Source organism: Macaca nemestrina, chromosome 9 (genome assembly GCF_043159975.1).
Source record: "Macaca nemestrina isolate mMacNem1 chromosome 9, mMacNem.hap1, whole genome shotgun sequence".
Lineage (NCBI taxonomy): Eukaryota > Metazoa > Chordata > Mammalia > Primates > Cercopithecidae > Macaca > Macaca nemestrina.
In genome coordinates this window covers 126,608,545-126,634,607 of record NC_092133.1, presented here as the reverse complement: position 1 = coordinate 126,634,607, position 26,063 = coordinate 126,608,545, and the positions used below count along the sequence as shown (strand labels likewise).

Below are 26,063 nucleotides of genomic sequence, written 5' to 3'. Positions count from 1 at the left end.
TGGAAGTTTCACCTACATAGAATACACAGTGAATATCATGTAGGATTATTCATGGGTCTTTAAGTGATAAGGCCTTGATTCCTCAGGATGGTCCAGTAACCAATTGTTAGAGGCTCATGTTGACGAAAAAAGACAAACTCCGTAAAATGTTTGAAGAGGTTTGTTCTGAGCCCAAGGTGAGGACGGTGACCCATGACACAACCCCAGGGGGTCCTGAGAACATGTGCCCAAGGTGGTTGGGCTACAGCTTGGATTTATATGGTTTTAGGGAGACATAAGGATGTTAATCAGTATATGCAAGGTGTACTTAGTTTGGTCCATAAAGATGGGATAACTCAAAAAGGGGAAGGATTCCAGGTCACAGGTGGATTCAAAGATTTTCTGACAGGCGATTGATTGAAAGAGTTAAGTTGTGACCTAAAGACCCGGAATCAACAGAAAGGAATGTGTCTGGATTAAGATAAGGTGGAGACCAAGGTTCTTATTATGTAGATGAAGTCTCATAGGTAACAGGCTTCAGAGAGAATAATTGGCAAATGCCTCTTATCACATGTAAAAAGATGCCAGACTCTTAGTTAAATCTCTCTTGGATCAGGAAAAGACCTGGAAAGGAAAAGGGAGTCTCTATAGAATGTAGATTTACCCCACAAGAGATGGCTGTGCAGGGCGATTTCAAAATATGTCAAATAAATTTATTTTAGGGTCAAATGCTTTGATTTACGGCCTGCTATCTTTCATATGGTGCTTTACTAGAGTCAAGTTGGAATTTTGGTATCTTATTGCTAAGAAGATTCTGTTTTGTCAGTATGAAGATTTCTTGTTTTAATATTAATGCTGATCAATTGTGCCTGAACTCCAAAGAGAGGAGAGTATAATGAGGCATGTCATGCTTCCCTTTCCCATCATAGCCTGAACTAGTTTTTCAGGATTCTTTGGAATCTGCTTGGTGGAGGCGTTCACTCAGTCAGTTGGGGGGAGCTTAGAAATTTGGGGGGGGGGTGCTTATAGTCACTTATAGATGAAAATAATGTACCCATATGGAGGATAGAAAATGTTCCCATTGTGAAGTGTTCTTCAGTTTGTTCCCAACACTGCCACAGGTTTTCGTTAGGGGGAACTTGGGGGGTACCACTTGTAATAACAATAACCGATATGTTAGAAATGTTGCATGCCTGCTAATGTGATGCTGTTAACAAACAAAAGTATAACCACTGCATCCAAATTATAGAATTCACTGGTTCATTTTGATGTTGTCTGTGAAATTAACTTTTTTAATCGTAAATGTGCATTGGCCATGTGCTTTACTTTTTGTTAGTCACTTTCAGATAACAAGCGGGGTATGGTGATACCAGATAACTCAGCTTTAGCCCTGGCATTGCCAGTTAACTGATTGTGTCACTTTGAGATGACCCTGGTTTCCTCATCTTTAAGATAAAGGAGAAGGGAACAGAAAGAGATGGATTGCAGAGGGTGTTTTCGTTCCAAGAAATGCATTCATGGCTGAATTCAAATTTGAAAAAAATGAGACCTGATTTGGCAACCTGTTAATTATTTATTCAATTTGAAAAATGTAGAAAGAAGACTTGTTACCTGCTTTAAGCAAATGTACTCTTAAACTAACTTAAATTATAGAAATCATGTACACACTGACATATGTATAATGCACGAAGCCAACTTTTCTAATATTTATTACCTATAGTACCAGAAATAAACATCAGTACATAAAATGTAAAGGGAGCTATGTAGTCATAGTGACTTATATATAGCCGAAACCCAATATATTAAACAAATCTGGAATTTTCAGCATTCATGCTATAAATCAAAATAAATGTGACAAAAGACCTTACCTGTAGGGGAGAGAGAGTACAGAAACATGGCAGAGTTAATGAAAAATACCAACCTCCTCAGAGGAAGGAGCCTCAAACCCCTTCCCCACACAGGCTAATTACAAACTGTTTACTCTGATACTTAAGGATCTTCACAGTGTAGCCCTGAACTTACTTTTCTTCCTTTTTTCTCTTCTTGAACTCTGCTATAAATGAAACTGCTTGGTGTTCCCCAAACATACCCTTCACTTCACTTCTCTGCTTGTATTCTTTCCCTTCTCTAGAAATCTCCTAGACTTCTTCAAGATCTATACTTCAAGTGGAACCTTCCTTCTGGACTCCCAGCCTAAAATATCCTGACACGTGACGACTCCTCAGTCTCCCTCGTCTTCTGAAATACAGATCACCCTTATACCTGTCATTCAATCCTTCCAGTTCTTCTAGCCCAATTTTCACCTCATATGTGCCACGTCTTTATGTATTATTTCCTCTCTAAAGCTTATCTCATATGATAATTATTTCAAGAATGAAAACTCTCTCCATAATCATAATCTACAACTATCTCCATGGAAGCATCTGTAGATATTAGGCCCCCTGGGATTATGTATGCAAATGTCTTCCAATCACTGGCACAAATTACGTGATTTGGTGGAAGAGCGGGAAGGCTGGTGGAAGTGGTACAATAGGGAGTAGTCCAGGAGAAAAGTGGGGTGAGCAGAATGAAAGTATATATTGATTACTTTTTCCCAAAGCAAATCCTGAAGGCTCATAAAAGAGAAGAAAAGCTCTCTAGCCCCATAGTTTCCCATGAAGTCATCCTCAATGATATGTACAATACTATTTATATTTTAATTACAGAAACTAGACATACTTTTAAAAAAGCAAACAAATATCAAAACTTGAATGTTAGTACATTTAGTACATTTTCTCTAAAAGCAGAAAATGCATTTCTTTAAAGAAAAACACATTAATTAATACCTGGAAAATAAAGGCACATATAAAGCATATCAGAAATAATTAAGGGGCACATCACAATACTAAGGATTGTATTAAAAGAGTAATAGCACACACTCAATTATTAAAGACACTGGGCTTGGAATCTGATGACATTTTTATCTTCTTCCCCTATGCATTCTTTCACTCATCATTAATATCTAATAAAATGGAATAAAGTTTTCCAAGTGCTGAAAATGCTTTTTCCAATCATCTTTGAATTTCCATGATCCAGGCCACTCTATTTCTCAGTGAAACATGATGCGGATTCCTACACAGGCTCACTTACAGGCTGAGGACACCCTGTTTATGCCAATTTCAGTCACGAACAAGTTGCATTCTGGTTTTACACTGAAAAATAATGGTCTTTATGAATTGCGTGGAAAATGAAAAAGTCATACGAGAAGAAAATGACAACAAGAAATGTCCTCAAGAGAGTACATTTTACAAATTTGAATTAGAAAGGACCACAGAGCTTATTTACCACTTCCGAGCTCCCACTTATTTAAGAATGCCTTCTACTATTTTCCTGATCCGTGGGCAGTAAACCTTAGCTTGCAAACCGCTAATGAAATGTTTCACGGTGAACAGCTGGAATTATGAGAAAATTCTTCCTTATAGTCTCCTAAATTCCAGTTTATTTTAGATTTGCCCTCTGCACTGATTTTAAAGAATTCTTCCTATTCTGCCTGGGCACTGTGGCTCATGTCTGTAATCCCAGCACTTTGGGAGGCAGAGGCGGGTGGATCACCTGAGTTCGGGAGTTCAAGACCAGCTTGGCCAACATGGCGAAACCCATCTCTACTAAAAATACAAAAATTAGTCGGTTGTGGACTGGGCGAGGTGGCTCACACCTGTAATCTCCACACTTTGGGAGGCCAAGGCAGGTGGATCACCTGACATCAGGAGTTCGAGACCAGCCTAACCAACATGGTGAAACCCCATCTCTACTAAAAATACAAAAATTAGCCGCGCGTGGTGGTGCATGCCTGTAATCCCCACTACTCAGAAGGCTGAGGCAGGAGAATCACTGACCCCGGGAGGCAGAGGTTGCAGTGAGCCAAAATTGCGCCACTGCACTACAACCTGGGCAACAAGAGTAAAACTCCATCTCAAAAGAAAAAGAAAAAAAAAAAAGATTTTTTCCTCTTCTATAATGATTTGCTTTGTGGTTAAGAATGCAAGCTTCAGAGCCACAGTGTAGACAGGAAGCACACGTCTGCTGCTGCTGCTCCCTAGCTAGTGACGTGGAGAAAGTCACTACATCCTTTTGAGCCCAACTGCACCTCTAAAATATATAAACAATAGGACACGCAATTGCTATGAAGATTAAAAGCACTTAGCCAGTGCCTAGCACAACACAAATAAATATATGTTAAATAAAGAGTGTCTATACAATGACATCCTCTAAGTGATGCATTCTCAGTCCTGTCGGCTATGAACTATCACATGGCATGATTCAGATGCCTCACATCGGTCACAGTCTAGCTTGGTGATACCCATTTTAGGAGCCAATACTGCATGAAACAAACTGAGCATAGTCAGATCAGCATATGGTAGAGCGTACCAGATGGCTACAGACATTTAAGGGCTCTAGGCAGCTTTGGACCCTTTAGGAGTGTTCAGGGGTCCTCCACTTAGAGCATCGTGGAGTAAAGACTGAAAGTCTGGAAGCTGCCTCAGCCCTGACTGAGGAGGTGCTGAGCATGGAAATAAGGAAGTCGGAGAATAGACAGTAGAATTCATAGTAAACTAGACACCGCTTAACTCTTAACTCCCAGAAGAACCAGGACAGCTGTGAAGGCTAGAGCTGCAGCTCTGACAATCTTCAGGGAAAATATTTCCAGTGACCTTAACCAGGATGCATGAATTGGGGAGATCTGGGGTGGAGAGGAGGGGGACGTATTAATAGCAGTGAGCCATGTGTTGACTCTTTCATACACTAGGCACTGAGGAGATTTGCAATTAAAAAAAATTTTAAAAGCAGCTGGAGTGGTGGATCATGCCTGTAATCCCAGCACTTTGGGAGGCCTGGGTGACAGAGCGAGACTCCATCTCAAAACACAAACGAGCAAACAAACAAACAAAAACCTTGCAAAGTGTATAACTTTGTAATCTATTTCAGACCATAAAATGGCCCGTAGTAAAAAAATGCAATTGAATACTTTCATTTCCTAAGCATAGGGCATTTTTTCTAATTTAATTGATTCTCACTATCCAAGAGGATAACCAGTAGCCACATTTGGTAAATTGTTTAAAGTAATGTAATTAACGTTAAAATTGAGTTAATTATACTAGGCACATACCAAGTGCTCCGTATTGGTCAGCACAGATGTAGAATATTTCCATCATCACAGAAAGTTATATCGGGCAGAGCTGCTCTGCAGTGATAGTGCCTATTAGTTACAGCCTTTATTAATAGCCCGTTAATAAATGACCAGTGTTGGAATGTGTGCATCAATTATTGCATACTGAGCACCAATTTTAAATAAATGTCCCCCCCAAATATGGAGCAAAACGAACTCAAAGCAAACCCTGCAGCTAAACCTTCTTTCTCCTTCTCTAGTATCCAGTCGCCTTACTGATAAACTGTCATGGAGGAAAAGAAATGGGAACAGCAGATGTGTTCTGTCAGTGGATGTGATAAACTTTCAAGAGAAAAAGAACAGATGGAAAATGAACTTCATGATGTCTTTAAGGAGCAGTATTTTTTTTTTTTTTTTTTTTTTTTTTTTTTTTTTGAGACAGAGTCTCACTCTGTCACCCAGCTTAGAGTGCAATGGTGCCCTGCAAGCTCTGCCTTCCAGGTTCAAGTGATTCTCCTGCCTCAGCCTCCCGAGTAGCTGGGATTACAGGTGTGCACCACCACGCTCGGCCTTTATATTTTTAGCAGAGACGGGGTTTCACCATGTTGGCCAGGCTGGTCTCAAACTCCTGACCTCAAGTGACCCACTCACCATGGCCTCCCAAAGTGCTAGGTTACAGGCATGAGCCACCGCACCCAAACAGAAGTGGTACTTTTCTGTTATAAAGTATATTCTAGTGACTTCTGACTGTGAATAATGTTATCTTACACTTACCTCAGAAGGAATAAAAAGAAAACATGTTTTTAAAAATTAGGATCATGAAGAAATTTAATTATACATTTTCTGCCGAATAAAATAGAAACCATGCAGTTTGCCTCACACTGCCATTTCAAAGTACTCATAGATTTTTAACATGGATTTTCCTCTTGGAGGCTCTTCCTGAAATTCCCAATTTAAGAATATTTTGCAGCAAATTTAAAAGATGATGTTTCAAAGTAAATATAGTGGGATCCATTCTTTAAAACTGCTTTCTTAACTTCACAGAAAGTTGGAACTAGAAAGTATCTTAAGGACTATTTGATACACTGTTTTTCAAACTATTTTTAGAGATAAAGCCTTTTGTTCAAACAAAATCTCCTCTGGAATGGGGAGCAAAGAGAGAGAGGTAGAGCAAGAGCTACACTATAACTTAGTATAAAAGATACTAAGTAGGCTCAGTTGGTCCTGCCTGCTGCCCCCCAACACCCAGAGGCAAGGCCAGGGATCTAAACCAAAGCAATCCCAGGAGCCACAATATGTCACTTCCTGAGAACAGGCTGACCTGAGAACTGAGGGCAACTTCAGAGATCTATGAAGCAAACTTGATCTGATATGGCAAGGCATGTTATAAAAGCCAGACCAAAAATGTTAACATAGCTGCACAAAATAGACTGTCTCACAAACTAACATTTATAACAGATCCCCTGCCCAATCACTCCTGAAAAGACAGCTTAATACAGTACAAAGATTATGGTCCTTAGAACTAGATGGATTACCATGGATCCTGCCTCAAATACTCCCTTTTTTCACATATTTGATAACAAGGTAACTGTGTGTGTGTGTGTGTGTGTGTGTGTGTATATATATATCATGTGTATATGATATAATTGTACACATATCAATTATATATGTGTACATTTCTATATATATCATTTATATGCGTACCTATCTATATATATAATGTGTGTATATAGACTATATATGTACATTTCAATATATACACAATGTATATATGGTATATATGCATATATATCATATACATGTGTATCATATGTGTATATATATCTGTGTAAATATATATTGATATATACATATATACACATTTATACATTGTGTATATATTGAAATGTACATATATACATTGTCTACATACATACATTTTGTGTGTGTGTGTGTATATATATCTCAATAATGTGCCTAGAACAATAAATATTGGTTTCCTTTCACTTTCTGAACAACTTTGTCATAATATATAACCCATTTCTTCTAACAATAGAGTGAATTATTTTCCTAGTATGTTTTCATAAAGGGTATATGCCCAAGAGATTAATTTGCATATTAAAATATGCAAAAACTAAGGAGAGATGTGTTTCCTTATTGTTTTCAGGTGGAAAAACACCACCCACGTTGAAAATACAGGAGACAGAATTTAGTACCTTGGAGAGCTGTTAGTACTTTGTTCCTTTTCTCTTGTAATTTATCTGAACATTTACAACCGCTCAAGGTAACCAAAGAACACAAATCAGACCCAGTCCCACCAGGAAACGGAAAACACACACACACACACACACAGGCACACACCCCTTCATAGTCTTTTTTCTGCATTGCTACATCATCGGAACCGATAAACTAAAACCCAGAGAAAATTCAAAGACAAAGACCTTTAATTTTACCCTACTTAGGTACTAGTTTAGGTAGACAACAGTATCACTTCGAATTGTTCTCATATGATTTAATAATGACAAATATAACTAAAATGTAATAACACTTTCATAGTACTGCCATGACTGTATCTATTCACTCTGTAAGAAAAAAAACTTTGTATTATTTAAAATTATTAAAAAGTTTCTTAACAGTTTCAAAGTCACTTATGTAAGCATATTACAGCATACAAGCACATTTTATATTTCAAACTTTCTCCTCTAGCCTCATGTTGTAGAGGTTATCAACCTTTACTTTAGAGAGTTAAACTTATTCCTGCAGATCAGGACTAAAATGTTTTATTTCCATCTAAGGTAATTACTGCTAAGTTAAAATATATAAATCTTCCAATGGGATTGGTGCTATGTTTAGTCACTCAGAGAATACTGGCTGACGAAAATAGACCACATTCCAAAAGACAGAAAAAGTATGTTTGACTAATAAAAAAATGTCAATGACTTGTATGTTTCAAATAACTTTATTAATGTTTAAAATGTTTATTAACCCATTTTAGACCTATCAGCTTTTCTTTTTTAATATTCACTTTTTTACAAATAAAAAGTAGAAAACTTCACGTCATTTGCTCAAAGTCACATAAGTTAACGTTCTGCAGGTTAACAGATTTATTTACAAATCACATGACCACATTTTTAAAAGAAGGGAATTTAGACGATAACACTAGTTTTTTGAGGAAAAAATAGGCTGGAAGTCATCAAATAAAAATGAAAGGGGATTAGTATATATTTTGAGGAAGAATTTCATATTAGGAGTTCGACAGGATTCTGGTTAGGAAAGAATGTCAGGAATCTGCATGTCTTTTTTTTTTTTTTTTTCCTCCTTTCATTTTAGGACCAAATCCTAGAATAGGCTGAAAAAAGAATGCAAAAAACAGCATTATTTATATATCTTTGTAGAGTTCACAGTTTTAAAATTGAAAAGCAGTTTTATCATATTACTAATTCCCTAGAGATATGAGGCATTATTATTTGGAAAATAAATTTTTGATTATCACCTACAGTGAAAGGAACTTAATAAACAAACATTGGAAAAGTCCGAAGTACTGAAAGCTCACTGTAACTGCAAGAGTCTCTCTTCTGACCATTTTTTTTCTTTTTTGCTAATAGAAAATATGCATGCAGTGATCTCAGCTCACTGCAACCTCCACCTCCTGGGTTCAAGTGATTCTCCTGCCTCAGCCTCCTGAGTAGCTGTGACTATAGGCGTGTACCACCACACCTGGCTAATTTTTGCATTTTTGGTAGAGACGGGGTTTCATCATGTTGGCCAGACTGGCCTTGAACTCCTGACCTCAAATGATCTGCCTTTCTTGGCCTCCCAAAGTGCTGTGATTACAGGTGTGAGCCACCGTGCCCGACCATAGCTAGTATTTTGAAGTTTCTCCCCCACAGTCTTTGAACTAATTGTATTTTACCCAGATCAGAATCTTATTGCATATATGTTTTATACCTTGCTCTTTTTCACCTAATATGTTATCATTATCAGTTCTGTACTTCATTAAACACATCAGAGATATACACCCTTTTTAAATGCTGACTTTATTTTTCTGAATTTTAAAAATAATACATGCTAATTTCCAGGGGTAAAACAAATTACAAAAATATACAAAAATTAAAGGCACTTTCTTCTGTTAACCTTGATTCCATCCTCCCCCTTAAAAAAAATTTTTTTTAAGCTTGTTGAATGTCTTTTAATAAAGATGTTCATCTCCAAAACTATGACAAGGCAGTCACAGACATTTTTGACATAAGCTCACAGCTGTACACATATGTTTATGTGGGAGTTCTTATATTTAAAAATATTTATGCCTGAAGTGCAAAAAATAATAATTTAAACAAAATACATAATACATTTTGTTTAATTTGTCTTAAGACTGATGTATTTTAATATACATGGGAATCTGGAATCATCTTACAACTGAGAAAAGTTAACAGTTAACTTCCTCTGAACATTACATTTTAAACACATTTTAGCTCCCAAAACAATATGTCAGGCCTCAGATAAGCACTCTTTCAAAATTCTACCCAGGAGGAAAATACTAAATATGGACGTTTCAAAAATAATTCGCCTTTAAAGCTCTATTTTGTGATTAGATCAGGTACCATGAAAGTCATAATTATAACCCTTGCGTGTGTAAAGCATCTTCTCCTCGGCTGCCTCAGCTCCTACAGGATGATGGTCTGTAAAGTCAGGCCATCCACAAAGTGATTTATTCCCCCTTTTACCTTTAATATGGTGCGAAAGATCACATTTTGGCCATTGCAGCGCGGGAGCTCATGTCTACAATCCCAGTGTTTTGGGAAGCCAGAACAGCAGGATCCCTTGAGGCCAGAAGTTAAACACCAGCCTTTAAACAAAACAAAAAAATTTAATTAGCCAGGTGTGGCCGTGCATGCCTGTAGTCCCAGGTACTCAGGAGGCTGAGGCAGGAGGATCATTTGACCCAAGGAGTTTGAGGCTGCAGTGAGCTATCATTGTACCACTGAACTCCAGCCTGGGTGACTAGTGAGACCTGTCTCTCAAAAAGAAAAAGGAAAAAAAAAATTAGGATATTTTGCCTAAGGTACCCAAACACTAGAAACATATTCCAAAGTGAAATTATACAGCAGTATAATGCAAATTTTTCGAAGGAAGGGGTACAGAAATAGTTACATAATTCTTACAACCTTATACTTATGCTGAAGGTATAAAAGAGTTGAAGATTCTTGAAGACAAAGAGAAGGTCTTTGGAGAAAATTATCAGCATGCTACAGGGGCTGTCTGCTTCTCCCCTCAAGCCTGAGACAAGGAGATCCAGAGAACCACCCAGAGAGTTTAAAATGTAACCCTATAACCTTTGAGTTTGGGGAGGCAAATTAATTCCCTTGGATAGATCTGAGCCATACAAGAAAGCAAGCTGTCTTAAGCCCTGTTTAAGGGGTCACCCGCAAGAAAAAAGGTGTCATGCAAAAAGGAACAAGGGGAATATCACTGAATGACTCCTAGGGGCTGTGGCAGCCGTCACAGAGAAGCAGAACGCAAGTGCGCGTCTGCATGTCAGGGAGCTTTGAGAAAGAGAGAGAGAGACAAAGAGATAGAGACAGAAAGAGAGAGAGAGAGAGAGAACCCCAAGGAAGCACCTGCTAGAAAATGGGCCAGCTTTAAGCATATGCCAAACCTCGAGGTATAAACACCAGATCACCAATAGCCCTTGTCAAGTAAGAGTGTTCTTATCTCCTGCACCTCTTTCCCTCTGTGAGCTCTAACCCTGCAGTGGCAAGAAACCTTAGTTTGCAAAATGAGGAAGGAGGAAGGGAGGCACCCAAGTAGGGAGAGTGAGAAACCCAGGACTTCCCTTTCCAAAGGCACAGTCAAACCACGGGAGGGAGGACATTAACTCTCAGGCAAGGTTGAAACTTGGAAAATTACGTACATGTGAGCGTTGTAAATTACTATGATCACTTTTCTCATTAGAAGTGATCAAAGAATGGTTTGGTTTTAATAAATGACTGGAAAAGTCATAGGAGCTGCATGAATTTTCATTTGTAAAATGATCATTTATCAACTGCTCTCTTTTCTCATTCCTTCCTACCCTTGGTTTTTGGACACAGGTTCTTTACTCTCTTCTTTATGCCATAGATTAATAATATCATCAGCAACCATCAACGTTTGTTATTTACTCTAGGACAATCGATTATGTATTTTATATACATTTCTCATTTCATGCACATACAACTGTTCTTATCACCTCCATTTTTTATATCAAGAAAATGAGGCTATTCCAAGGTAGTATTATTAGTAAGCAGAGGAGCTGAGAAATTTTGCTTGGCTACTCTGACTCCCGAGTCCCACATTTTTCCCTGAAAGAATGAATGAAATGTGAAATATATTTTCTCAGGTCAAAGGATACGAAGTATCAAACTTGCCTTTTTTTTTTTTTTCTTCTTCTTCTTTTTCTTTTTGAGACAGAGTCTCCCTGTGTCGCCCAGGCTGGAGTGCAGTGGCGCGATCTCGGCTCACTGCAAACTCTGCCTCCCGGGTTCACGCCATTCTCCTGCCTCAGCCTCCCAAGTAGCTGGGACTACAGGTGCCCGCCACCACGTCTGGCTAATTTTGGTTTTGTATTTTTTTAGTAGAGACGGGGTTTCACCATGTTAGCCAGGATGGTCTCAATCTCCTGACCTCGTGATCCGCCTGCCTCGGCCTCCCAAAGTGCTGGGATAACAGGTGTGAGTCACCTGGGCCATTTTTTTTTTTTTAAAAAAACAAACAGGGTCTTGCTCCGTCTTCCAGATTGGAGTGCAGTGGCATGATCACAGCTTATTGCTTACTGCAGCCTAGTCCTCCAGGGCTTACCTGATCCTCCCACCTCAGCCTCCTGAGTGGCTGGTACTACAGCATGCAACACCATGCCCAGCTAAGTTTTAAAAATTTTTCATAGAGATGGGTTCTCGCTATGTTGTCCAGGCTGGTCTTGAATTCCTGGGCTCAGGTGATCCTCCCACTTCAGCCTCTTGAAGTGCTGAAATTATAGGCATGAGCCACCAGACTTGCTTTCTTTAATAAAACAGAGCTCTCAAAAAATGGATCTCCCCCATTTCATGAGAAAATTGAAACATTCCACTGAAGGAGAATTGACAGAAAAGTAAACATAGCTACTTTTTGTAATCAGAAAACTTGCTGATGTATGCTCTTATTCCAAATCCCTGGATGATGTCATTACGTCAACAATCCTTTAGGATTCCTCAACCCAGACATAAAATAACAATCACAGTACTAGCATATCCAAAAATGGTATTGCTTTATTTTTAAAAACTATATTTCCACATTTTTTTGGAAAATCAATTGAATCAATTTTATTCTCACAACAATCCTGTGAGTAGACATTATTAAAACTATATATTTGTTGAGGAAACAGATTAAAAGCTTTAAACGTGTGATTCATTTAAAATCATATAGTGGTGAATACATGATAGAGTCAGCACTAAAAAGGCAGATATATCAAAGAGAGACTGAAATAAGCAACTCATTTTTGGTATCAACTTGGAAACACCTCTTTACCACCAGTGTTTACATTAATCATTCTTGATCTTTATACTTCACATTTCTTGGTCATCCAAATGCTTCATAAATGATCTTACACATCCTGAATCTCTCGCTTCATTCAATGAGATAATTCACGGTGAGCAGGAATGCATATGGTTTTCAGATGTAGAAACTGGGATGTCCAGAGACAAACAAGTTGGCCATGGCAATGGGATACAAGAATCTTAGAGGATTTTACAAATCTGATTTGAAGTTTTGTCCTAATATGGAAAGGTATGCCTTTTCTCACTAGTGAGATTATTCTAGAATTTTAGAACCATACCAATATATTTCACAGTAACCTAGTGATCTAGATTGCCCCTCTCTGAGAAAGCAAATATTCTACAAGCAATTTTCCTACAAATCAAATTCCTCGCTTTTACAAATTGCTTCTTTTTTGAATTCCAAAATTTAACTCATTCTTTTCTATCTATTCTTCATTTCCTCATAAGTGAACACTCATCAATTTCCCCATTTTCCAACCCTTTACTTTTCATATTCTACATGGCCACAGACAGTAACAATTCACTAGCACAGTGGTTCTCAGAATCATCTAGTAAGTCTTGTAAAAACACAAATTGCTGGACCCCATGAACTCCCCAAGTTTCAGATTTAGTTGGTCTAAAGTAGAGCCTAACAGTTGGAATTTCTAACAAATTCTCAGGTGATGTTGATGCTATAGGTCTGAGTAGCACATTTTGAAAATCACTTCACTAGTGCATCCCCGATGTGTTGTCTTGATGGATCCTTCCAGAAAAGTGTTCAGATGCCAAGGCTCATGAATCGCACACATGGTACCCAATGCCTGGGCCTCACATTTAAGGCTTCTCTATGGAGAAGAAAAGAAATATTTGTCATGACTCATTGCCTTTTTCAAGCTGTTCCAGCTACAAAATTAAAACCAGAAAAGGGGACTCAATTGAAAGCAAAATAAAAACAGCTCAAGTAACACTGTCCAAATTTTGAGATTTATGGCATGATTTCTGGAATTAGGACAAAAGGTATACTAGTGATTCAGGTAAGTCCTGGGCTGACCACACTGTAAGCTGGCATTTCCAAGGCTCCCAGCATACCCTGGAACCCAAGCCATATTGTTCCTGCACTACCCCAGAAGCCAGCTCAGGTCCTTGGCTGGTGGCTTGCTTTTTCTGTCAACAGTAAGTTCTTCCATATAGCTCTCCAAACACATTAGCAACCTATAACTCTTTTAATTAACTAATTTTTCTACAACTTCTCAGCTATTTTTAACACAGAAAAATATGTCAATTGTCAAGAAATAAATGCTGTTGGGCCATCAAGCAGGTAGGCTGTAAATCTGAACCAAGAACCTAGCCAATGAATTTCCTTAGGATTTCTTCTTTTTGTAATAGCAACCCTCGGTGGAGATTTTAATTCCATTTTTCATACATTTGGGGAAAAAAATAAGGCATTTTATGTCATAGTATAAAATTCTTCAGCATTCCATTTTAGTTATTAAATAATGACTAGTATTTGAAACAGCACTGTTACATTAAGTAAAAAACAATTGGCAAGCAATGTCAACTTAGACATTTCATAAGATATGTAATAAGATAATATTTCTGCTTAGAAAATAAAGTGTTAGATCTACCTCTAACATATCAATATATTGTAGGAAATACTGACCTTTTATTCTGATCACCACGATTCCATTAAATTTCAAAATGTGGGACAGCCAATGCATGATATACTACTAAGTAATAAATCTATGTCATCCAAAGGGAGTTTTGATGTCTGAGCCCAAAACGGAGAAAACAGAAGCATAATGGTAAGGTTACTGAACACCCAGGTCTTGAAATAAGTCATTCTGTATGAGCATGAGTCACCAAAACTACTTCCTTAGTGATAAAAGTTGCCTAAGTAACATCGATGCCTCCCTGTGCTAAGAAGGATATGGGCAGTGTGTTGGGTTTCAAACCCACTAGTCATAGTCATTTCCTTTACTTAATTGCTAACTGTCCTTCCCAGCTGCAGTTTGGGGCCTGTGTTTTAGGTAGTAACCCAGCAACTAGTTATTACGCTATATTTTATCAAGGAGAACAAAACAGTAAACTTTGCATTTCCATGGATTTCAGAGTAAAAGTCAATGTTATTTCACCAAGGCCCTCTGACTTAAGGGAGTTATTGTGAAACTATTCAACTAGGTCTCAATGTGGCCACATCATTATGCAAGACTTAAAGGCAAAATGATTTAACAGAGAAAAGAGGAGCAGATTGGGAGCCCTCTGAGAGGAAGGGAGCGGTGGTATTCATTTCTGTGTCCTTAGCACCTAGCAGGGAGCCGGTGACTCAAAATACAGGCCCAGCAGTCACGGTGGCTCATGCCTGTAATCCCAGCACTTTGGGTAGGCCAAGGAGAGATCACTTGAGCTCGGGAGTTTGAGACTAGCCTGGGCAACACAGCAAAACCCTGTCTCTACAAAATACAAAAAAAAAAAAAAATTATCTGGGCATGGTGGCATGTGTGTGTAGTCCCAGCTACTCAACAGGCTGAGGTAAGAGGATTGCCTGAGCTCAGGAGCTCCAGGCTACAGTGAGCTGTGACAGAGTCACTGTATCCTAGCCTGGGTGATATTGCAAGATCCTGTCTCAGAAAAAAAATAAAATAAAGACTCAAAATACATCCACCAAATGGGGTTTGCTTGTTCTTTTCAAAATAATCCAATCTATGAAGTAATTGTGCCACTGCTGAGTTAGGATTTCATCAGGCTTTGTTGTTGTTGTTGTTGTTGTTGTTGTTGTTGTTGCGGTTGAGATGGAGTTTTGCTCTTGTTGCCCAGGCTAGAGAGCAGTGGTGTGATCTCAGCTCACTGCAACCTCCGCCTTCTTGTTTCAAGCAACTCTTCTGCCTCAGCCTCCCCAGTATCTGAGATTACAGGTGCCTGCCACCACACCCGGCTAATTTTTCTATTTTTAGTAGAGACGGGGTTTCACCATGTTAGCCAGGCTGGTCTCGAACACCTGACCTCGTGATCCACTCACCTCAGCCTCCCAAAGGGCTAGGATTACAGGTATGAGCCATTCGTTAGACTTTTTAACGTATATATGCCTTCTTTTTCCCTTATATTTACCATGGGACTGTGGTATTTGCTGCTGTTCCCCTTGCAGACATTTGAAGTACAGTAAGTATGCTCTATTTTAAAATAAATCTGGTGTTGATGAGCACTACTTAGGAAAATCTGATATACAAAAGCAATGAGATTAGTATTGCACGAGAAAATTTAAAAACTGGATAGTAAGCACATATGTATTACCAGTAACGCTGTCTGGATTTGGCCTTGAGAATCCTGGCTGCCCATAATTCCCTGAGCCTCCTCTCATTTCCAAACACTCCCCCATAATTCTTGGATTGCACAGTAGTACTACCATGAAGGACTAAAATGTTAATAAATCTCCCTAAAAATCAAACTAATGGCAAGTATAGGGAGAAGTTGTTTTTAACTGATGTAAGTAATGTGTTCCAAAAATGTGGTTTTCTTTCTTTTCTACTAGCAAATGGGGCAAAGCATTTTTATTCACTTAATTGTATGCAAGATTCAAATGCCATAATTATCCATTCATTCGGGTAGGTTGAGTCAGAATTAAGAAATGAGATCTCCACAGAAAACCCCTAAAACTGTCTATGGACTTCTTGATGATTCATTAAGGGCACCATATTCTCTGAATCAAAATGGGTCCTGTTGCTGCATCAGAACAGGAAAAAAGTAGACCAAAGAGACAAACATCATGATAACAATGCTAAAGAGATCTGGGGACGTCTCCAGTGGTAGTACAAAATTACCATGGCATATAAAGTACCACAGTACGGGTGAGGTTTAGAGTGTGGAGACTGGAGCCAGAAGTCCTGTGTTCGGGTCTACCACTTCGTGGCTGGATAAACTTGAGCAAGCTACTTACCTTCTCTGTGCCTCAGTTTCTTCATATGTCAAACTGGGCTGTCATGAGGATTAAATAAGTTGACCCATGGGCAGTACATAATGATTGCTTTCATATGTCATAGGTACTCAATATATGAAAGCAATCATTATGGTTACCATTAACCTTTCTCTCCAGGTCAGACTCCAGTTTTAGCAATGATATCAGAGTTTGCCTGGCGATCATCATTTTGGGTTCACTCAGGGACCTAGTATTAGTCAAGGACTGAGAAAGCCATTCTAGAGTTGGCAAAAGAAAAACCCTGGCCTAGTGTGGTGGCTCACGCCTGTAACTACAAAATTTTGGGAGGCCGAGGTGGGTGGATCATTGGAGGTTAGGAGTTTGAGACTAGCCTGGCCAACATGGTGAAACCCCATCTCTACTAAAAATACAACATTAGCCGGGCATAGTGGTAGGCGCTTGTAATCCCAGCTACTCAGGAGGCTGAGGCAGGAGAATCACTTGAACCTGGGAGGCGGAGTTTGGAGCCGAGATAGTGCCACTGCACTCCAGCCTGGGCAACAGAGTGAGACTCTGTCTTAAAAAGAAAGAAAAAAAAAGAAAAAGAAAAACCCTGATCAAACACATAAATATCTCTGCAGTGTGTTCTATCACACCTGTCTGAAGTTCTACAGATTCTATTTGAGTAAATTACAATATTGTATTGGAACAATTTCTCATAATTTATGTTACAAAGAACATGTACTTAATCTATATTAAGCTTGAGGACCCCAGAATTTTTTGTCCATATGCCACATATCCATATGAGTCACATTAGAGAACATATTTCTAGTACTTAGTTAATTAGAAATACAAAACCTTATTCAGTGGTTTAGAAATCGTCATGGTAGAATTATGAAGAGGGCTGCCAAATCCTTTATTCTGCTACAGTTAACTCTGAATGGTCTTTCTTTACTTATATCTCATTGTAATGTTGATGAATTTGCTTATCTTTTCATCCTTGCATATTGTCATTATGTCATTTTATATTTCCTTCCATTTGCTACATGGCTTCATTTAGGGTTACTTTGTGTTATTTTTTTTCTAGAATTTGTCTTTGATTTCCATTTCCAACCTCTGCAAATCATACTGATCTTTGTCGCCATATACAAAAACCAAAGCCTGAGAGGTTTATTTTAAACTCTGAGTTGATCAAACATATTCACAATTAAATATAACATTTAATATACTGAAGAAAATCATTTCACTGGCTGAGTGAATGTGATATGCCAGAGTTGAAGCATCTCCCAGTTGTCCATTTTTGGAAATATCAGTCAATTCGTTAATCAGTTTTGAAATATGTAAGATGCAGTTCCATTAGATTTCGCAGATTTATAGGAAAGAGATTATGACTATATAGATGGTCAATAATCCCCTTCCAATGTCACAGGTTACCACAAAGGCAAATAAAAATTTATATTAAAAATTTCTCTGTTCTTTAAAAGAAAATTAGTCAACTGATATGCACATCAATGGTAGACTGGTTAAGGAAAATGTGGTACATATACACCATAGAATACAATGCAACCATGAAAAAGAATGACCATGAAAAAGAATGACATCTGCCAGGCACAATGGCTCACACCTGTAATCCCAGCACTTTGAGAGGCCAAGGTGGGTGGATCACCTGAGGTAAGGAGTTCGAGACCAGCCTGGCCAACATGATGAAACCCCATCACTACTAAAATACAAAAATTAGCCAGGCGTGGTGGCATGCACCTGTAATCCCAGTTACTTGGGAGGCTGAGGCAGGAGAATTGCTTGAACCTGGGAGGCAAAGGTTGCAGTGAGCCGAGATCACACCACTGCACTCCAACCTGGGCGACAGTGAGACTCTGCCTCAAAAAAAAAAAAAAAAAAAAAAAAAGAATAAAGAAAAAAAGACATCATGTCCTTTGCAGGAACATGGATGGAGCCAGAGACCATCATCCTTCGCAAACTAATGCAGGAACAGAAAAGCAAATACTGCATGTTGTCACTTATAAGTGGCAGCTAAGATGAGAACACATGGACACAAAGAGGGTAACAACAGACACTGGGGCCTACTTAAGGGTGGAGGGTGGAAGAAGGGAGAGGGTAAGAAAAAATAACTATTGGACAATGGGCTTGGTACCTGAGTGATGAAGTCATCCATACAACAAACCCATGTGACATGAATTTACCTGTATAACAAACCTGCACATGTACCCTTGAACCTAAAATAAAAGTTAAAAAAGAAAATTGTGCTATTAAACAAAATTATTATTAGGTCCCTTACCTAAATATCTTGAGAAAAAAACTTCTACCACTTGGGAACTACATGACCTCCTCAAAGGAGACAGAGTAAATTCCCAAGATGCCAATTGCATAACCTTTTTTTCTCTCTCTCTAAAAAAAAAAAAAAAAAAGGAAAAACAGAAAAACAACATTATAGGCCGCTGGGCAAATACCTGATAGTTTTCTTATGGTAGTCTCACTCAGCCAGTAACTAAACTGGGATGATGTCATTTCGGGCTCTTTCAAATGACATGAGGTTTTTATAACTGGATTGATGATTTTTTTTTTGTTTGTTTGTGGTTGTTACTGTTTTTTGATCAAGTGAACTAATACTGAACATCTGGCGTTAGTTCTTTGTCCAACATCAGCTGGAATTTATTTTTGCACTAGATTTCTCCTCCATATGTTAATTAAACTCTTGTGTTTTCCCTACATACTTACCCCCTTCTCTTTCCTCTGTCACAGACTGTGAATTAGACTTTGATGAAGTTGAAAATTACTTAAAATCTACAGGGAATTGTTACCTGTGTTTTCCCCCTCGCATGTTCAAAGATATCTCCCAGAAAGTGTCTTCATGGTTTTTTCTTTCCCTTCTAATGTTTTAAACACTGTTTTAGAGAATCGTGATGAAGTTCATGATTTTACACTAATTGTGGGAACAAGGCTAATTCACTCAAAGCAGCTAAATGACAATATAAGACTGTCTACTTTAATCCTTTAGGTGAACAGATTAAAAGTGCTTAGAAATGCTGCAGACCCTGGGCCTGGTCTGATAGCGGTCGGTGAGCATTAGATTCTCGCAGGAGCGTGAACCCCACTGTGTAGTGTGCATACAAGGGATCTAGGTTGTGTGCTCTTTATGAGAATGTAAGGCCTGATGATCCCTCATTGTCTCCCATCATCCCCAGATGGGACCATATCATTGCAGGAAATTATATGGAAATCAGGGCTCCTACTGATTTTACATTATGGTGAGCTGTAGAATTATTTCATTATATATTACAATGTAATAATAGAAATAAAGTGCACAATAAATGTAATGTACTTGAATCATCCCGAAACCATCACCCCCGATGCCTGGTCCATGGAAAAATTGTCTTCATGGAATCGGTACCTGGTGCCAAACAATCTGGGGACCACTGCTGGATAATGTAAAACCACACTGTCCAGTTATAGCTCACCTCCGTGAGACTACAATTCATATAGACCAGAGAAGGGAAGATACTTCCAGGTTAAGGTACCTGAATTAACTGTCTTTCAACTCAAATTAACTTTCCAACTAATTATTTCTATTATTTCTGTCTGGAAGGCATCTATGCTTTCTTTTCTTTTCTTTTCTTTTCTTTTTTCTTTTTTTCTTTTCTTTTTTTTTTTTTTTTGAGATGTAGCCTTGTTCTGTTGCCAGGTTGGGGTACAGTGGCACAATCTCGGCTCACTGCAACCTCCGCCTCCTGGGTTCAAGCGATTATCCTGCCTCAGCCTCCCGAGTAGCTGGGAGTACAGGCGCAGATCACCACGCCCAGCTAATTTTTGTATTTTTAGTAAAGACAGGGTTTCACCATGTTGGCCAAGATGGTCTCAATCTCTTGACCTCGCGATCCGCCCACCTCAGCCTCCCAAAGTGCTGGGATTACAGGTGTGGGCCACCACATCCGGCCTCATTTATTCTTTTAATTACCCTGTTCACAAGGCTCAGAGCCCACTCGATTTTGCTTATCCTCTCGCCCTTAAATATCACAATTGCTAAAATCATCTCCGCCTCAGGCTCCCTTTACCATTCACTTGATCTACCTCAAGCAGACCTCAAATCAGCCTCGTTCTCCAATCCTAAAATACAGCTTCAAGCATGTCTTTCTCCCAGTTGAAATTCACAGTGCATTCCCACTGCCCACCACATTAATTATCAACTCCTCTTCCTGGCATTTACCCGTCCAACGCATAATCCCACGTTAACTTTCAGTTCCCTTTCTCCCCTACAAATACTCCGTAATCCAGCAACCCTGGGATTATTCCTGTTCCCTAAATGTCCTCAGCACTCTGCCACCCACACAGTTTTTGCTTATACTGTTTGGTCAGCACTAGAGCAACCTTTCTTTGCCTTGAGAAGCTGTAGAAATTGTACTCATTCTTCAAATACTATCTTTTCTAATGACAATTTCTGTTCTCCCCCGAGTAGATATGATCATTTGTTTTCTCAACAATATGTAACTTATTTTTCGGTATAGTATTATAGTTTTTTTTTTTTTTAAATTAGATTTAGGGGGTACACGTGCAAGTTTGTTACGTGGATATGTTGTGTGATACTGAGGTTTGGGCTTCTAATGATCCCGCTGCCCAAATAGCGAACATAGTACTTGATAGGCAGTCTTTCAGTCCTTGCCTCCTCCCTTCCTTCCCACTTTGGGAATCCCTAGTGTTTATTGTTTCCCTCTTTGTCTCTGTGTATACTCAATGTTTAGCTCCCACTTAGAAGTAAGAACAAGCAGTATTTGGTTTTCTGTTTAGCTGCATTAATTTGCTGAGGTTTATGGTTTCTAGCTGTATCCATGTTACTATAAAGGACATGATTTCATCCTTTTTTATGTTATATAATATTCCACAGTGTATATGCACCACGTTTTCTTTATCCAATCCACTGTTAATGGGCACCTGTGCTGATTCCATGTCTTTGTTATTGTGAATAGTGCCGCAATGATTATTTCTCCATCTAAACTCTTCAGTATTTAATCCTATCTGTGCAACAGCACTCACTTACCTCATTCTGCTATGTATTCCAACTCTTTATCTGCTTTCTAATCCTTATACAAGGCTATGAGATCCCTAGAGGCATAAAAAGTATCTTACTTACTGAAATATACTAAGATACATTGCAGGCAGTGCAAAAAAATATGAATACATCTATCTGTTGAGTGGAATATGAGGAAAGACCTGAGGGTGGGGGAAATGTACTATATTCATGGAATAAGAAGGAGCTTAGGGTTCTACTGAAATTGCTGCCTGGGAGGAACAGTGGGAAATGAGGATGGATATACATACTTAACATAGCTTCCAAAGGCCACCAGTTAACTATGATCCTCAACTTCCTCTGCAGCAAAATTTCTGTTTTCCTCACAGTCTTTATCACCACTTGCAATTATTTTGTTTGTTTCTTTACCAGTATTGTCTCTCTGAATCATATACATATACACACTCAACACTACATTCCAACAGGCTTTGGGCCATACCTGCTTTTGTCCCTTCCCCAGTGTCTACCAGACTGCCTGGTACATGGCAAATATTCAATAAATACATTTGGAGTAAATGAATAAAAGTTGTGTACCATGATACCTTGTGAAGATTAAATGCAGTCATGTCTAAAGTGACTAGCACAATGCTTCAACATAATAAGCACCAGTAAATATTAGCCCCACACACTATTTCTTCCTTCTATGAACTACCCATGTATTAATGTATATATTCGACAGATGTGCCTGGCTTTTCTCTAGCCACTGGAAATACAATGGTGAACAAAAAAGAGAAAAATTCCTGCCTTCCCTTATGGAGATTACATTCTAGTGAGGAGATGAGCAATTCCCACCAAGAAGTTTAAAGAAGGAAGTTTTTTGCCAACTGTGGGGGCTCATGCATGTAATCCCAGCATTTTGGGAGGCCAATGCTGGAGGATTGCTTGAGCCCAGGAGTTCAAGACCAGCTTGGGCAACATAGCAAGATCCTGGCTCTACAAGAAATAAAAAGTTAGCTGGGCATGGGTGGCACACACGTGTAATCCCAGTTTCTTGGGAGGCTGAGGCAGTAGGAATGCTTGAGCTCAGAAGTTAAGAGGCTGCAGCGAGCTATGATTGCACCACTCCAGACTAGGCAACAGAGCAAGCCTTTGTCTCTAAATATATATATATAAATAATATATATATATAAAAATATATATTTTTTAAAGAAAAAGGGGTGATGGCTTGAAGATAGATGCATTGGTGGGAGAAAAAAAGGATGGAGGAATGGAAGCCAACTGCAGTATTGCAGGAAGGCGGTACGAAATGGCTTGGATCTGAGTGACAGCAATGTAACAGAGGAATGGATCCAGAAAGAGCGGGGCATGATACCCATTGGATCTGGGATGGAAGAGTTAGAAAGTGGCAATGATGAAAGTTTCCAATCTTGTTGTTTGGTTGCGTTGCCCTGAATAGACAGGGAAGCTGGCAAGGGAAGCGACGGTGGTTCATGGGTTTTAGGGCGTGAGGTAAGCTAAACCCAATCTCGCATGTGATTCCTCCTAAGAGGCAAAACGGAATCTACGTGAAAAATTTTAACTCACAAATGAAAGTAAAGTTTTAGAATGCAGGTGAAAACAAACTCCCTTCTTATATATTACGATCACTGTTACATCATTTGATTTTGCTTTTTACATCATTTTACATCATAAACATGGTGTTGTAGCTGTCTGCCAAATTCTTCTAAAAATCTGCCCCTTAGCAGCAAGATCTGTGTTAATCATCACATCTCTTCAGTTCCTGAAACGTAGTAGGTCCCTAAATAATAAGTCCAGCACTTAATATTTGTGAATTGAACTGGTTGATAATAAGCAAAATTTTGTTATCAAGACAAACAGAAAACAGATGTGCATTTAGAGTCAGAAAGGCCTCGATTCAAATTCTTGTCCCCTTCTTCCCTCCCCTGCTAGTCATACGACCGCAAGAAAATTGTTAGCCTGCATCTTAGACTCCTCATTAGTGAAGTGGATGATCAAGTCTATCTTGCAGGAGGGTGTGAGTGCGTTAAGTTAAATTAAATGTATACACAGTGCCTGTCATCCAGTTGGTATCAACATTAAAGTAGTTATACTATTATTATTACCTGTATTTCCATGGATTTTAGGTTTGATATGGTTTTCACCCTCTCACTCTACCCTCCTCCTTCTTTCTAACATTCCATCCAAACAGTCCTGCTAGATGCTGTTCTCTTGGCACGGCTAGCCAGCTTTCCCAAAGTCTCCATAGGCCACTAAGCTTCTGTCCACACGGCTGGCTGGTCCGTCAGTTTAAGTCACCCAATTCAACTGACATCATGACAGCTTGCAAATTCCAAAATCACTGTTGGTAATTTAGATGTGGTAGTGTTTATGCCTGCGCTATGAATTACACCACCATGTCTTTATTTACATGCAACTCACATCATGCTGTGTTGAAAGCAGCTTCCTAGTCCAGCACTTAAAAATACTTCTGAGATAGGTTTTCATAGCAATCAAAAAATAAACACAAAACCCGTGAAAGCTATGTCTGTGTACCCAAAAGATACCTAAGAACATAGTAGCATAGAGAGCAGGCTGAGTTGTCTCACTCAAGGATGTAAGTTCAGATTCATTGATCTCCCTGACTGATGACTATCACCCATTGATTGAGGCACTGTATATCTTATCTGAGAATGAAATGAATTCTTAAGTCTCATGAATTCTACATTAATGAGTGAAAGTGTTTTTGTAGCTTTCACTTCTCTTAAAGCCCACCAAAAACAATGGTATTTTCTAACAGGAAGCACACATTGACCGCTGTATATGTGTATATGTATATGTGTGTGCAGTACATACATATACTTTATTTTGAGACAGGTTCTCACTCTGTTGCCCAGGGTGGAGTGCAGTGGTGTGCACAGCCCACTGCAGCCTCAATTTCCCAGGTTCAAGCAATCCTCCTACCTTAGTCTCCCAAGTAGCTGGGACCACAGGTGTGCACCACCATGCCTGGCGAATTTTTTTTGTTTCATATATATATATATATATATATATATATATATATATATATATATTAGAGATGGAGTCTCACTATGTTGCCTAAGCTGTTCTCAAACTCCCGATGTCAAGCAATCCTCCTGCTTTGGCCTCCCAAAGTGCTGGGATTACACAACACTTACACTTTTATACACTCTATGTGCATCAAACAAACATGTATGTGGCAAGAGAGCAGCCTGTCACAGCCCTGAGACTTCAGAATGGGGACAGGTTGGAAGGAAGAGCTACCTATCCCTGAGATGATGAAGAGAACCGGTGCCCATTCCAGGAGACATTACCACAGCCCTGAGGAGTCAGCTATGGGCACCAGCAGGGCACAGTGCCACACTGCGCCAATGCCTTGTCCTCCTTTTCCATAGTGAGTCAGTCAGCAAGTGTCCCCTGACAGTGCCACCGCATTGCCCTGGGATCGGCATTGCATGTAGAAGTGAGTTCCACACTCTCTTCCTCCCATACGGAGATCGCCTTTCTCATTCTAAGGGTTCCAGGCAAACTCACAATGGTGACATTTGCTGAGCAGTGGCTTGAATAAAGGGCTCTCAGAAAGCAAGATGTAACTCAGAGCATAGGCTTGTCCTCCAGGGCACCCAGCCCCAGGAATGCTCTTGGGGAATGACCTGCAGCCTCCCAGTGAAAGAGAGAATAAAAGAAAGCCCCAGCAGGCGAGCTGGGCAGTAGAGAGTCCTGTAATTCCACCTTGGCAGCACCATTTGCAAGAACGAACCGGGATAAGGTAAACAAAATATTGCCTAAAAGAGGCTTGTCCGAAGAAGTCAGAAGAAGCTCTTCATTGGCCTCTAAATTATTTTTCTTAAATACCAGGTAACCTGCAGTACCCCTTGCCCCCACCAAAAAGAAAGAAAGAAAGAAAGAAATGCATTTTTTTTCCTCCTATCCACTGCAGAATCGATTTTACAGTGGTTCTGTAGTTAATCCTTTCAGTACACCATAAATCTAAATACTCAAAAAACCTGTGCTTTTTCAATTGCTACTAAATCACAAGAAGCCTGATTTACATAGCCGCCTTTTATCTCCCTTGGCTGGTGAGTACTCAGCTCTGCTCGTTACTAATATTGAAACAACAGCCCTTGAATTGAGTGATTTCCCTAGAAAGGTTAAGATGACCGAATCTGAACACTCCCTCCGTGCCTGGGACACGAAGTTTTTTGCTCCGTGGACAGTTTTATCCCCCCTCACCCCAAGGTCAATTGCACGAATTCTTCTGGAAAACAGGACCTGTGACATTTCCCAGACAAATCACCGTGAACCCTGCACTGTGCATTGCTGTCCTAAAATTAACACACAAATCTATTGCCGCCAAACATTCTGTCATTTGTGTTATATAATTGCCTTTCATTTGAACTCATTAATCAAATTGGGGTTTTTAAGCAACTCCTAATTAATTATTTCATTGGCTCAAATTATAAC

The 26,063-nt window shown here is 39.2% G+C and overlaps 1 long non-coding RNA gene across 1 annotated transcript; it reads right to left on the bottom strand.

Annotated features, from left to right (window-relative positions):
* Nucleotides 1–7,390: 7,390 nt before the first annotated feature.
* Nucleotides 7,391–24,623, bottom strand: LOC105488217 (uncharacterized). The gene is made up of 3 exons (XR_011608229.1): nt 14,312–24,623; nt 9,829–13,496; nt 7,391–8,453 (listed from the first exon to the last, which is right to left on the bottom strand). It is a non-coding gene; the product is annotated as an uncharacterized lncRNA (long non-coding RNA).
* Between the last annotated feature and the right edge of the window lie 1,440 nt (nt 24,624–26,063).